The sequence below is a fragment of the Antechinus flavipes genome, chromosome 3, assembly GCF_016432865.1.
Source record: "Antechinus flavipes isolate AdamAnt ecotype Samford, QLD, Australia chromosome 3, AdamAnt_v2, whole genome shotgun sequence".
Lineage (NCBI taxonomy): Eukaryota > Metazoa > Chordata > Mammalia > Dasyuromorphia > Dasyuridae > Antechinus > Antechinus flavipes.
In genome coordinates, this window is record NC_067400.1 from 454338615 (window position 1) to 454354292 (window position 15678).

At 37.5% G+C, this 15678-nt stretch overlaps 1 long non-coding RNA gene across 1 annotated transcript in view; it reads left to right on the forward strand.

Moving 5' to 3' along the window:
- Nucleotides 1-15363, forward strand: part of LOC127554702 (uncharacterized) — a 33329-nt gene extending 17966 nt beyond the window's left edge. Inside the window, exon 3 of the long non-coding RNA XR_007952045.1 lies at nt 12042-15363. This is a non-coding gene — a long non-coding RNA (uncharacterized LOC127554702). The remainder of the gene's footprint in view (nt 1-12041) is intronic.
- Nucleotides 15364-15678: the final 315 nt, after the last annotated feature.

Genomic DNA, 15678 nt, shown 5'->3' on the forward strand with positions numbered 1-15678 from the left:
CCACACATATGTGTGTATATAATATACATATGTGTATATGTAAACAGGACACAAAAATATGAATACATACAAACATTGTGGGTGTGTATGAGATAGTCAGCTAGAGTCACAGAGCAGGAGACCCAGAGTCAGGAAGACCTGGTTTTAAATTCATCCCCAGACACTCACTAGTTTTCTGACCCTGGGCAAATTATTTAATTCTTGTTTGCCTCAGTTTCCTCATCTGTAAAATGAGCATTGTAATAATAGCTCTTCCTTCACTGGCTTGTTGTGAGGTAATAATTGTAAAGCACTCAGCATCCTGCCTAGCACATATTAAATGCCAAATAAATGATAGCTATAATTATTAACTATTAACCATTTTCACATAATTGATTGCTTATATCATCTCTCTCATTAGAAGTCCTTGAGAGTAGGGACTTTATTTTTTCCTTTCTTTGTATCCTCAGCACTTAGCACAGTATCTGGCTCATAGCAGGTGCTTAATAAATGCTTATTGATTAATGACTGATTACCCTTTGGGGAAATCAGGAAAGGTCTCTTGAAAGTAGTATATGATCTGAGCTTCGAAGAGAGGTAGGAGTTGAGGAGGATGTCTGCTCAAGGCACGGGCAAAGACACATGGGAGAAGATATAGCATCCCAGGCATCCCCAACAAGTAGCTTGGGTTGGCTGGGTCTAGAACATGTAAACTGAAATGCTATGTCATCAGCTGGGAATGATAAACAGAAGCTAGATTGTGAAGGCCTTTAAAATCTGTGTTTTATCTGAAAGGCAAGGGGGAACTCCTGAAGCTTCTTTAGCTAGACTGTAACATGACTGGGCCTGAGCTTTAGTGTGCATCCTTTGGATAGATGGCAACTGGTCAGGATAATGGATTGAGAATTGGATCTGGAGTCAGGAAGATCTAAATTCAGATGCAGCCTCAGGCAGGCGTTTACTAGCTGTGTGACCTTGGACAAGTTATTTAACCTGTTTGCCTCAATTTCTTTGTCTGTAAAATGGGGATAATAATAGCACCTACCTCAGGGTTATTATAAGGATCAAATGAGATGTTTTAAAAGTACATAGTCCTGACTATATTATATACATATACATATATATACATACTATATTATATAGTACTATATTACAAACTATATTACATAGTATCTGGCACATAGTAAATATTATGTAAATGTTAGTTATCATCATCATTATTATTAGATGGAGAATAAAAGGGAAAAAAGGGATAAAGGGAGACCAGTAAGGAGGCAATCATAATCCAGGCTAGAATGATCAAGGCTTGGACTAAGATGGCTATAGTGTGAATAGATTCAAGATAAGTAGAAAGATGAAATTGTGAAGACTTGGCTACTGATGGGGGAGAGAGGAGGGGAGTGATACTGAAGAAGATGACTCCTAGGTTGTGTATCTGGGTGACTGGAAGAATATTGGTACCTTCCACAGAAATAGGGGACTCAGGAGGAGTGAACTGAGGGGAAAAGATAGAGTTCTTTTTTTATTATTTTTTTATTAAAACTTTTTACTTACAAAACATATGCATGAGTAATTTTTCAACATTGACCCTTGCAAAACCTTCTGTTCCAAATTTTCCTCTCTTTCTCCCCACCCCCTACCTTAGATGACAGGTAATCCAATATATATTAAATCCAATATATGTATACATATTTATACAATTATCTGCTGCACAAGAAAAATCAGATGAAGAAAGAAGAAAAAACTGAGAGAGAAAACAAAATGCAAATAAACAACAACAAAAAGAGTAAAAATGCTATGTTGTGGTCCACAGTTTCTGCAGTCCTTCCTCTGGATGTAGATGGCTCTTTTCATCACAAGATTATTGGAACTGGTCTGAACAAGATAATGAGTTCTAGTAGTTGTGAGATTATATGAGAGGCAATGGAAAGTATGTTTTATTTAAAGATGAAGTTAGTCCAAAATCCAACTGTGCTGCATACGACTGGCAGGATCTTTAACATTTTATTTCTCCTGGAGCCTCAGTTTCCTCATCTGTAAAAAATCTGTAAAGGCATTGGACTAGTTGGTATCTAAAGCTCCTCTCTTGATTAAATTCTATTACTCTGTGATCCTGTTTTGCTGGAAGAAGCCCTTCCTAACTAAACTTTTTCTTAATGTAATTTAAGCCCTATTCTAACTGGAGAGTATCAGATCTTATCTGGGCCCTTTCTCACCTTACACTCCAGTCAAAAGAGTGCTTTTTTCTTCTTGAACATTCCCTTGCACTATGAATTCAATTAAAAAATTATTAAGCCCCTAATATATAGAAGGCACTGTGCAAGGGGCCGAGGACACAGCGGAAAAGTTTCTTTGCTAAAAAGATTCATATTTGATACAGTGAATACAAAAATAAGTAGATGCAAGATCGTTTGAGGAGAGTCCTAATAACTCAGAGGATCAGGAAAACTTGAGTCTTGAAGGCTTTTAAGAGAGATGGTCAAGAAGAAGGAAGAACATTACAGACACAAGAATTAGCATGTTCAAGTGATGGGAGGGGAGTGGAGAAGGGGAAGCAGAATAGAATTCCAAGACCGGAGAGGAAGATCATTTAATCAAAAGTCTGGAGAGAGAGAGGTTTCAGGCCAATTGGGAAGGGCTTAAGCCAAATGAGGAGTTTATAGTGTATCTTAGAGCCAACAGGAAGCTACTGGAAGCTTTCTAACAGAGGAACGACATGGTTAAATCCATGCTTTAGGAAGATTATTTTGCTAGGTCTGTGGAGGCTGAATTGGAGAGGGATTGGAGATGAACGTTAAGACCTGGATTTGATTCCCAGCTTTGTCACTTATTAGATTTTCAATGTTGGACCAATTACAGCCTCCCTGAAGGGGAATAATACGTATATTCCCCACCTTGTAGTGTTATAGGGATCAAATGAGACTATATGAAAAGTCTCTGTAAACATCAAGTAAACTATATAAATGTACACATATGATCTTCTATCATCTACCTTTTATTGAAACAGCTCCAGTTAGAGTGTGCTTGCTACCTGATAAGAAAGTCCATTTTGCTTTTGGAGAGCTCTGGTTTTTAAGAAAGCTCTTTCTTTATGTTTTACCTCCAATGATTTCTATCCATGATCTTACTTTTGCCTTTTAGAACCCAGAATCTGTCTAATCCTTCTTTTGCATAAATGGCAATCTTTCAAAAATGTGAAGACAAGTATTATGCCTTCTCTTAGATTTCTTCTTTTTAAGTTAAAATATATCTGGTTCCTTCAATAATTCCTTTTTAACCTTCCAAACCCCTCACCAAAAATCTTACTCACTAAAGAAAAAAATTTGTTAATTGAATATCTATGTTGTATAAACAACAAACTGTTAAGAAAAAGCATAATTGAACAGATTTTAAGATTATCAGGGAAAAAGCCATTCGCATTGAGAAAGAACAATGGAGACTGAATGTGGATCAAAGCATGGTATTTTCACTTTGTTGTTGTATGTTTGTTGTTTTTTCCTTCCATCTTTTGATCTGATTTTTCTTGTTTAGCATGATGGATATGGAAATATCTTTAGAAGAATTGCACATGTTTAATCTATATTGGATTGCTTGTGTCTAGAGGAGGGGATAGGGGAAAGGGAGGGAAAAAATTTGAAACACAGTTTTGCAAGGATAAATGTTGAAAATTATCTATGCATTTGTTTTGAAAATAAAAAGCTTTAATAATAAAAAAGAATATTATCTAGCATATATTTAGAAAAATAAAAACTACTTTAAAAAAGATTACAATCAGATTAAATTTATTTGTTATATTTTCACTCGTTTGCTTGCATTTTGTTTTTTTTTTTTTTCTTTTGATCTGATTTTTCTTGTGCAGGAAAATAATTATATAAATATGTATACATATATTGCATTTAACATGCCATCTAGGGGAGGGGATGGAAAGAAGGAGAGAAAATTTGGAACACAAGGGTCAATGTTGAAAAATTATTCATGCATATGTTTTGAAAATAAAAAGCTTCAATAAAAAATTTATTTGCTATTTGATAGACATGAATGGTAAGCAGTTCCTTTAAATTACTTCAGTAATTTATTATTATTTTCTATATACAAACCAAGTATTAAATCAGTGTTAACTAGGGAGAAAGTGAGAGGAAAGAGAAATGGGAATGGGGAATAGGAAGCTGTTCTGTGGCCTCTCTGCAGATGATTGGGGTAGAATGAGATATTAGGATCAGGAAAAGCTTAACAGAAATAGCATTTGAGTTGGGGCTTGAAAAATAAGCAGGCGTTCAAAAGGTGGAATTTTTTTTTCAGGGTGGTGGTGATGGTAGGACATTTTACACATGAGGAGTTAACAAGGAGGTTGTTGCCAATTGCATTATAAGCACAGTAATGGGAAGTATCCCTTCAGCCGAGATGAGTGGATTTGAGGAAATAATAACCCTAGAAGGGTAGAGCACTTCTGTTGGTTATCAGGTAAATAGGTATGGGCTACTTTACTAGGCTTTAGGCTTGGCCAGCCACCTGCAAACTTGCAGTGGGATCCGCTGAAGGTACAGATGCTGTCCCCTACCTTACTATCCAGTGGACTTTGTTCATTCTCCTTTATCTCATCACCTTCTTCCTTTTCTTACTCTACTTTAAGCAGGCCCGTAGTGCACAGTGCTATTTAATGGGTGGATCTGCTAGTTAGCCTTTTTGGCCAAACTAATTACTGCTTTTGCCTCTTTTTGAACAAAGTGGTTTATCTCACCTGGTTTCTTTATGGTCTGTTTTTCCCCCCTTTGTATATCTTTGTGGTACTTGATCCTGGTTTTTTTTTTTTTTTCCCCTTTAAGAATAAGTCTCCCTAGGGCAGCTAGGTGATGCAGTGGATAGAATAGCACCCCTGAAGTCAGGAGGACCTGAGTTCAAATCTGACCTCAGACACTTAACACTTCCTGGCTGTGTGATCCTGGGCAAGTCACTTAACCCCAATTGCCTCAGCAAAAAGAAAAAAAAAAAGATTAAGTCTCCCTATCTTGCCAGGGAGGGCAGTGCAACAGCCACTCATGGACCCAATCCCACTACTAATTGTACAAGTTATTTGTGACCATCTATTTTTGACTGCATCAGGCAAACTGGTGGCCCTTCCTCCTGGGGCTTCACATATTAGGGCCATACTTAATGAGGGTGCCTGATGAGCCTGAGTCTGACTGGGGCTCAGAACTCATCAGTAGAGGTCCCCGGTAGCAGGGATTATGGGTCTGCACCATCATTACTTGCTCATCTTGTTCTTGATAAACCGTTTCGTTAACATGTCAAGATTACTTTGAATTCTGTTTCTATCTGAAAATGCTAGCAGTTTGACACAATTTGGCAGGAACTACAAACTTAATAGAGGGCCTCTCAATTACTTCAGCCAAGATGCCTTTGTTGGCTTTGGGCCTAACTCCAGCATGGGCCTATTCAGCATATAGTCTAGGTTGATGTTGAGCCTCTGATGACCACTTTCTGGGTGATATTTCTCTAGCCTTTTGTGTATTCAGGTCTATAAATCTAACTTGTATTTTTCTATTTAGTTGATGAATATGTTGCGTGTAAGAGACCTAAAAGTAGTGTATCATAGCAGATAGATTAAATCTATTGGCTTGCTCCCTTATTTATAGTATGTATCCTAAAAGAAAATTAAATTGGTCTGTCAGCATTTGAGTGTCCCTTTTACTGTGTACTTTTGTTTATGTTTGCTTTTGTAAGGGAGAACAAATTAGCTGCTTGGTCTTATAGTATTGCCCATAATGATTTAAAACTTAAATGGATTGGTATTATCTTTTTAACCTGATTATTTCTTTCCTTAGGCTCAATTAAGCAATATTTGAGAATCTCCCATTTACCTAATACTATTTTAGGTGCTATAGGATCTTGAAATGATATTACTTTCTGATCATGTCTATCTTTAAACTTCTATATCTTCATTTAGAACCCTTTCTAGATGATTCCCAGATCCTCATCCTGACCTCCTTTTTCTGAGCTTTGTTCCTGTGTCTCCAACTAGAGCTGTAACTAGGAATTTTTGCACTCGGAGAATCAACCGTTATCTGGGGCACCCCTGCATACCATCTGGCAGCTTCCTGTTTTAACTAATTATTCTTGCTCCCTACTTAAACTCTGGTGTTTTTGCTGCTGTATGGTGAATACAGTTATTTCTTCCACATTGTGACTTTTCCTATCATGTTTTCAGTCTATTACCGGTTGGCTTGAGAGATTAAATGAGAATTTTGGGGGAGTTTTGCAGAAGCTGCAAAGTACAGTAGATGACACAGAAAAAAGTTTAGAAATTCAAAAATGCATTGTATAACATTTTTTATCTTTTAATACCATAATAATTCAGACTTCTCTAGTACAAAAAGAGGGTCAGAAATTCTTATACAGATTTTCCAGATGGTGGGGGCTCCACATCCCTAACCCCTGTGATGTGAAGGGACAACTGAATTGTTAAAGTCTTTTAAACTCTGCACTCAGGAACAAAATGTCCATCATTTTGCCTTGCTCACAGCCTTATCTCTAGCTACTAACTATGTATTTCTAATTGGGCATCACTTTATGAACAAGACAAACACTTATACAGCCCAGTGGAGAGAATGCTAGACCTGAAATCAGAAAAACCCAACTTCATATACTGTCAATTAACACCTGCCCACTTCGGTTTCCTCATTTATAAAACAGGGATGATAATAATACCTGTATCCCACAGTTGTTATGATAATCAGTTAGATAATATTAATAAAGTATATTGAAACTTTAAAGTAATATGTAAATTCTAATTAACTGTTAATATTATTAGCTCATCTAAGAAATCCAAACTATATATAGACATATGAAAAAATACTCTAAATCACTTTTGATTAAAGAAATACAAATTAAGAAAACTCTGAGGTACTACCATACACCTGTTATATTGGTTAATATGACAAAAAGAAAAATAATAAATGTTGGCGAAGATGTGAGAAAACTGGAACACTGATGCATTGTTGGTGGAGTTGTGAACTGATTCAAACAATCTGAAGAGCAATTTGGAACTATGCCCAAAGGGCTATAAAACTGTGTATGCTCTTTGGTCCAACGATGCAACTACTAGATCTGTATCCCAAAAAGATGATTAAAAAAAAGGAAAAAGTCCTACTTGTACAAAAATATTTAGAGCAGCCCTTTTTGTGATGGCAAAATATTGGAAACTGAGGGGATGTCCATCATTGGGGAATGGTGGAACAAGTTCTGCAGTAAGAAATGATGAGCAGGCAGATTTTAAAAAAACGAGCAAATCTGGAAAGACTTATATGAAATAATGCAAAGTAAAATGAGCAGAACTAGGAGGCATTGTACAAAGTACCAGTAATATTATATGATAATCATCTATGAATGACTTAGCTCTTCTTGGCAACACAATGATCCAAGACAAGTACAAAGGACCCTTGATGGAAAATCCTATCCACATCCAGATAAAAAAGTGATGGACCCAGTGCAGATAGAAGCATGCTTTTTTCACTTCATTTTTTCCCACTTTTTCTCCCCTTTTGATCTGTTTCTTCTTTCACAACTATGACTAATTTAGAAATGTATTTTACATAATTACAAAAAAGTATAACCTATATCATATTGCCTACCATGTTAGAAATAAGGGAGGGGAGGAAGGGAGGGAAAAAATCTGGAACTCAAAATCTTATAAAAATGAATGTTAAAGATTGTCTTGACATACAATTGGGAAAATATAAAATACTATTTAAAAAATCATTAACTCATCTACCCTTGAAATCTACCTAATTTTCCTGTTTCTATTGATAGTAGTACCATTTCTCTACTCAACCCAGGTTAAAAAACTCAGTCTTTTTAGGCCTCTCACATCTTATATATCCTATATAAAATCAGATATAAATAGCATTGATTTTTCTTTTGGAACCTTGTGCATGTATTGCTTTCTTTTCATTCTGTTCTATGCTACTACTCAAGCAACAGAGAATAAGTCCACCTACCTTTTTCTATCTTAATCCAAAACGTCCTAGAATATCCTGTTCATATTTTGCTATAGGAAACTTTCTAACAGCAGATTCTTGGTTTTTTTTCCAATATAATTTTTACTATATACATTGAGAGAAATTGTAAGGTCAATTGAAATTTGAAAATTGGCTTATTTTATATATATGTTATCTTCCCTAATAGAATGTGAGCTCCTTAAAGGCACAGAGTCTAGCACAGTGTCTGGCACAGAGTTGTTGCTTAACAAATATGTATTGATCAATTGATTGACATATCTCCATTATCATCCCCTTTGATTTTTCCTTAGATTTATGGATCCATATCAGTTTATCTGGATTAGGTTTATGCTTTCTCTATAGCTGGCTAGCATTATATTTCATTTTAAAGCATGCAACATACTTGAGAAATATTATCTCACTTTATTCTCACAACAATTCTAGGAGGTAAGTATTATTATTATTATTATTATCTCCATTTTTTATAGAGAGTGAAATTGAGGCAGATAAGGTTAAATGACTTGTTCAAGATCACATAGCTAGTAGATATATGAGGTTACATTTGAACTCAGGTCTTTCTGACTCTAGGTCTAGCATTCTATCCACTGGGCCACTTTGTTGTTCATATTATTGAATATAAAGTGATATCCAATTACATTTTAGACATTTTACTTATGCAATTACAAATTTGGAAATTTTGTCCATCAGACCTACAACTCTTCAGAAAATAGGTTTTTTTCTTAGATGTACTCTGTTCCTAGGCTAGAGTCCATCATTCATGTATTTTAAGAAAGTCAAATGCTATTGCTATTTTCCATACCTTTTTCTTAACCAACTATTTACTTTTCATCCTATCTTTTAGGTCTTTATTCTCAATAAACAGCAGAGATACAAATCAGTCTTGCCTCCCAGTTCTTCAAAATCTTGTCTAGGTGTTCGTGATCTTTAGGGATTGCTTTCAGGTTCCTTCTGGCTGTATTGTTTCTTCCCACATGGGTCACCAGTAGTGGATAGCAGTCCTTAGGTTTGACAAGTCTCAGGAGGCTCTCTGTCACATCACGAATTCATGCCTTGGAAGACAGCACATCATCCATGTTGGGTTCATGTTGGGTCAACATATGGAGACTTCTGTTTCTATTAACAAGATGTTGCCTACCAACCCAACATCTTGTTCCTTCCTGGGGACAGTAATAGGTGCTTTTGTTCTTGAGGGTATCTTCACAGACTCCCCTTATACCTTTTGTAGAACATGACAAGTTGTTGCTCTCACGTTCTCCCCACTTTTAACTTCTTGATCCTCATAACCTCGGCTTGGATTCTCCTGTATCCTTGTTCCCTTTTTTTGTTTTCCTTTTGAGTATTTTCATCCCTCTTCCTTGGGAAAATTTGCATCCTGGTCATTAGAATATAATCCTTTTTCACTTTCTCCTCTTAGCAGAGAGACTTATTTCACGTGTATTTGTTGATTGCTTGATAGCAGCACAATAAGATTTCAGCAGGGGACCAGAGTGGTTCCCTGGCACTCTGTTGCTGCTGTCATTGAGATGTTCTGTTATTTGTGGTTCCCCTCAACTACTCCCGCAGGGAACTTTGGTGGCACACTGCCTGTTGGCTGCACCTGTCTCACCATCATCAAGGATTTGGGGGTCCCAGCATTCATAGGCTGTTTAGGGACACTTCTTGTTGCTTCCTTTTTTAATTTCCTTAATTTCCTAGCCTATCATGTGTGAACAGTCAGGAATTACTAGTTCCCTAATTGCCTCCAGTATAAAAAGTAGTCCCAGTCGACAGGTATTTTCAAGGAATCTTGCCAGAAAAATTCTAAGTCTATTCAGCACTTTCAATTGCCCCCTCTCTTTTTTCTGCTGCCAGTTCAGATCCTTATCACCTTCTGCTTGAAATGCTGCAGTTGTTGTCAGGGTCCTGGGAACATTGCCACGGGCACTCTGGAGAGAACGGGAAAGGACTCAGAAGGACCCTGGAGTATCAGTGACCACTAGCATGTGTTGTAGCCTATACATGACCAAGTGTGAGACTTTTCCTGTGGACACACAAAATAGGGAAATAGTAGAATAGAAACCATGCAGATCAGAGGCCAGCTGTGTGCAAAAATTGCCCACACCTTCTTCTCGCTCTTTCTTCCCTCTCTCCCTCCTCCTCCTCCTTCTCTCTTTCGCTTTCTCTCTCTCTCCTCTCTTTCTATTTTCCTCTGTCTTTCTCTTTTCCTCTGTCTTTCTCTCTCTCCCTCTTTGTTTCTGTTTCTTCTTCTCCCTATGTCTCTCTCTTTTTCTTCCCTCCCTCCCCTTCTCTTTGTCTCTCCTCTTCCTCTTTCTCTTTTTCTCTCTCCCTCATTTACTCCTCTCTCTTCTGCAGAACTTTCATAATGCTCATTGTCTTGGTTTATCATTTCTGGCCATTTATTTTTTTTCACATTAAAAAGTTAACTAGAATGTAATCTCATTAAGGACTAGGATTGTTTCTTGAAGAATGTAAATTTTTTGAGAGCACAGATTTCTTCTTCTTCTTTTTTTTATTTTGTCCTGAGTACCTAGGATTGTATTTCCTCATAAGCTCAGTGCATTTCAGAGTTATGGATTCAATAAACACAGATATATTTATACTGCCATAATTTCCTTTTAATAATAATCAAGTAAATGGTATCTCTCTAACTAATTCCTTTACATTCTATTCTAAGATTTGTATCTTTGAGAACTTCTAAGAACTTGGACACTTTTTTTTCCTGGACTCCTTGGCATTGTAGGACTTATGATACTTAAATGGATGAATTATTTGTGTTAATTTAAGATGTCTTGAAATTTACCCTCTTGGTATCATAGGTTTTCCTCAGGATGATTCTTCAGAATTATTGCACAGCTGATGTTTTCTAGTATCCGCCCTCTCTTTATCAGCATGTAATCCCCATATCCCCAAGTGACTAGTATTTTCATATATTACTCGTTGGTCTCCCAGGACTCCTATCCTTTCCTTTTGGCATTCCCTCAACTGTACTTGGCACTCTTCCCCACCTAAACTCTTTCCTGTTTCAGTTGTCTCCACTATTAAAATTCATCTATTCTATGTTACATTCCATGGAATGCTGTTTAATATCTAATAGCTTAATCAGGTAAGCTATGGGCAGCTAGGTAGCAAAGTGGATAGGACCCAGGCTTAGAATCAGGAAGACTAATTTTCATGAGTTTAAATCTGGCCTCAGACACTTACAAGTTGTATGACCCTGGGCAAGTCACTTAATCCTGTTTGTCTCAGTTTCCTTATGTGTAAAATGATCTGGAGAAGGAAATGGCAAACAATTCCAGTATCTTTGTCAAGAAAATCCCAAATGGATCATGAAAAGTTATAATAACTGAAATGATGGGGACAACAACATCTGATAAATTAATGTTTTGGTGGGTACTTGTAGTAGGGATTTAGAAAAGAACACTGGGAACAGAATTGGGAGAATATTGTGCACAGTAATGAGATTATGTGATGATCAACTGTAATGGACTTGGCTGTTCTCAAGAAAGCAGTGGTTCAAGGCAACTCCAATAGATTTGTGATGGAAAATGTTATCTGCAGCCAGAGAGAATGATGGAGAAATAAATGTGGATGGAAGCATATTATTTTCACCTTTTTATTTGTTTCTTTCTTTCTTGTGCTTGTTTTTCCCTTTTGATCTGATTTTTCTTGCACAACATGACAAAGATAGAAATATGTTTAAAAGGATTGCACATGTTTAACCTATTGCTTGCTGTCCTTGGGAAGGGAGAGGTAAAGGAGGGAAACACAAAAATTTGGAACACAAAGTTTTACAAAAATAAATCTTGAAAACTTTCTTTACATGTATTCAGAAAAATAAAACTTTAGGAAAAAAAGAAAAGAACTCTAGACCAGAACAGGTTCTTTTACTAGCTTGATTTATGATGTTGGGTAATTCACTTGAATCCTCTTTAAATAGTCATCTAGAACATCTCTAACACATGTATCTGAAGGCTCTATCCCTTATTATCCATGGTCCTCTCTAGTTGTAAACATGATTCTATGATTTTAATATTCTTTCTTTTCCAGGTTATGTATTTGCAGTTTAAGAAATGCCCCCTGGAGAGCCAACATGTCTACCCAAAGATGGGCATCTAATCGTGGACTTCTGCGGGTTGGCCCAGGTTAGTGGGGAACTGTTCCAGGGTTGGCTTTTTGTGCCATTTTGTACCGGTCTGCTCTCTCCATCTATACATAAAGTCAGTCCAGGAAGGGAAGAAATATCTAGCGGTTGCAGCCGATGAAGCGATGGAAAGAAAAGCTTTTCTGAACCAGCTCAGGAGGAAAACAGGACCCTCCTTGCTTCAGAGATGGCAGTGTCTGCAGAAGAACGAGGAAAATGGCCACCCGGCACACCCTTGGCATTCCCCGCTCTCTCCAAACTTGCCCTGCCTTCCAAGTGTATAAAAGGTGTAATTAGGGCTTAGGCCACTGGGTGGCGGGGAGCCGACGGCAGTGAACGAACCCTGTGGAGATGACTTGTAAAGACTATCCCAGCAGGATGAGTTACACAATTAATTGTAGAGCTGGATGGGAACTTGACCACAATCTAATCCAACCATTTCATTTTATAAAATTGGAAAATGAGAGCTAGGAAAACGAAATGACTCGTCGAAAGGTCATGGAACTGGTTGGAAGATCTAGCCCAGACTCCACATTTTGTCTATGAAGAAAATGAGATCCGATGGAGTTTATATGGCTTTTCTACGGCCGCACAGTAGCCTTAGTGTGGACCTTGACCATCTCTCTTTGGGAGTTTGCTCCAGTGATATAGGTCACAACCATCCACACGAGACCGCCCTATGTGACTCTTCTTCATGTCCCCATTAAGCTGCTGCAAGGTGTCCAGCATGCTAGAGGCATTTTTTATTTCTCCTGATGTCATGAGGGCACTCGTAGAAAACACTGGCTGCTTACCTCTTGCACCTCAGTTTTGCCATGTGAGAGCCCATCTTCACTTTGATCCCTTCCTTTGTCCCCTCCCTTTCTCCCCCTCAAATGCCTTCCTAAAATCCAGATACACTCTCTATGTCTACAGCATTTCTTTGATCTAGTATAGCAGTCTTGTCTATAAAGGAAATCAAATTAGGCTGTCACAACTCATTCCTAATAGACCATGATTACTCTTAGTCATCACGTCCTCTCTTTCAAAGAGCTCGTATAATGTTCTTGGTACAGGCAGGTGGTGAGAAGACGAGGCACTGAGTTTGGCCTGGGTGTAACTGTACTTGAGTATAGATCTAGAGCTGGAATGGACTGTGGAGGGCTTCTAGTCTAACCAAATGAAGATTTGAAGCTTCTAGAGATTAACTTGTCCAAAGACAGAAATAATAAGTAGTAGGGTTGGGATATGGACTTAGGTTCCAGGAGTCCAAGTTCATCATTTTTTCTATAGTTACTTTATGTATCACAATATTTTTATTTATTAATGACTATTAGGGTCATTAATCAATAAACAATAAATAACAATAAAACAAAAATCTTTAACGTATAAACAGAAAGATATATTAATTTATATATTAGTTTGGGGCAACGAGATGGTGCAGTGTTTAGAGCACCAGTCCTGGAGTCAGGAAGACCTGAATTCAAATCTGGTCTCAGACATTAAATACTTCCTAGCTATGTGACCCTGGGCAAATCATTTATTTAAGCCCAATTGCCTCTCAAAAAGAAAAAAACAAAAAGAATTACTCCTGTGTATTGTTTTTTTTTGGGAGGGGGTAGATATGTTCAATATTCTGTCTTTTCCCATTTCATTCAGATCATTTAATGCATATGATGGGTTTTTTTTTTTTTTTAATTTTCTGAGGCAATTGGGGACTTGCCCAGGGTCACACAGTTAGGCAGTATTAAGTGTCTGAGATCACATTTGAACTCAGATCCTCCTGACTTTAAGGCTGGTGCTCTATCCACTGCGCCACCTAGCTGCCCTGCATATGATGTCTTAATAGGATATTATTCTGTGGAATGGAGAATTTGGTGGGGGAAGCAATGGCACTCCAATCTCAGCACTTTGTTTGGACAGCTCCTCTCTCTCCACCCTCAGTCTTGTGTTATTCTTGTTGTGTAGGTCTGTCTTTTGAATTCCAAGCTCCCAGAAGATCAAAATATCATATTTTAAATCTTTGTCTCTCTAGTCTTTTTGATTTTAAGTTTCTAGAGGAGTAAAATGGTATATTTAAAATTTTTATGACTAGTATGGTGGCTTGCACATGTTAGAATTAGGTGCTTCATAGATGCTTTTTGACTTGGACTAAAAGGGGAACTCAATTTAATAACAACTAAGTATAACATAGGTCACCACTAAAAGATGAAGTCTTGGAAATTTCAAGCCAAATAAAATTCATCCCTATTGAGAGGCTACACATTGTAGTGGAAAGATCACTAGACTGGGAATCAGGAGGCCTAGATTATAGGTCTAACGCTGCTGCTCTCTAGTTATGTGGTCTTTGTATGTCCCTTCACCTTGCTGCCCCTCAATTTTTTATCTCTAAAATGGGAGAATTGAAGTAGATGGCTTCTCTTCTAGAATATTGCAGAAGAACTGATACTACAGACAACAAAAATTTTTTAAAAATGCTTTTTGAGCTTTATTTAGGGGCAATGCAAACAAAATAAAATCAGTATATCTAGTAGTCGGAATAGCCAGTTTTAGAGTATGTGAAATGAAGCTGAGAAGCCAGAACGAGGATTCCAGAGTGCCACCAGAAAAGTGCAGACCATGCTATAGGAAGTTAGTAATTAAGGGCAAGTAGGAGGTGCCATTAGGGCACAGAGCGCTGGACCCAAGGTCAGAAACACCTGAATTCATCTCTGATTTCAGACGTTCATTAGCTGTGTGGCCCTGGGCAAGCTAATTAACCTTTCTCTGCAAAGTTTTCTCAGCTGTAAAATGGGAATAGTAATAGCAAGGTTGTTGGGAGTAACAAATGAAATAATATTTGTTAAGTGCTTAGCACAATATTTGGCACATGGGAGATGTAATGGGATGAGGCTTGAGTTGATGCACTGAGGTCCCAAGCACGTGAGGCTAAATAGCAATTGGACCACACTCTATTAATATATATGCTTGGAGAAAGAATGGCCCCTACCCACTCTTTGTGCAAGTCCTGATGTGTTGTATAGGAAATGACGTTTTTGGTGGGTGGAGGCAGGGGAGTGGAAAGGGAAGCGGAAGGAGAGACTGCTTGCTGGCGTCTTGACACAGCTACTCATATTGCCATCGCAACCGCCCTTCACCTCTGATCCCCCTCTGCTAGTTGTCTTCCTGTGGCAGCTGTCCATATTGCTATCACAGTCCTTCTTCTCCTCTACTGAGAATAAAGATTGAAGATTTTCCCCTTAACCTGAATTCCTGACTTTGGCTGATTTTAAATATGCGGTCATCACAAGTAGGCTATATAAATGCTATTATTATTATTATTATTATTATTTTATTGTTATATTTATTATTAGGAACTGGAAATGTTTTACCCTGAAGAAGTTTGAGAGGTGACATAATTGGTTTTTTTTTTCCATCCAGAGTTTTTGAAGGGCTATCATTTGGTTAGGGAATTAGATTTATTCTGCTATATAAAGGGCAAACATGCAAATGGTAAGAAGAAAGTTCCCAGTAATTATTGCTATCCAAAAGGACATTGGATAGTTTGGTGGTTTAATGGATAGA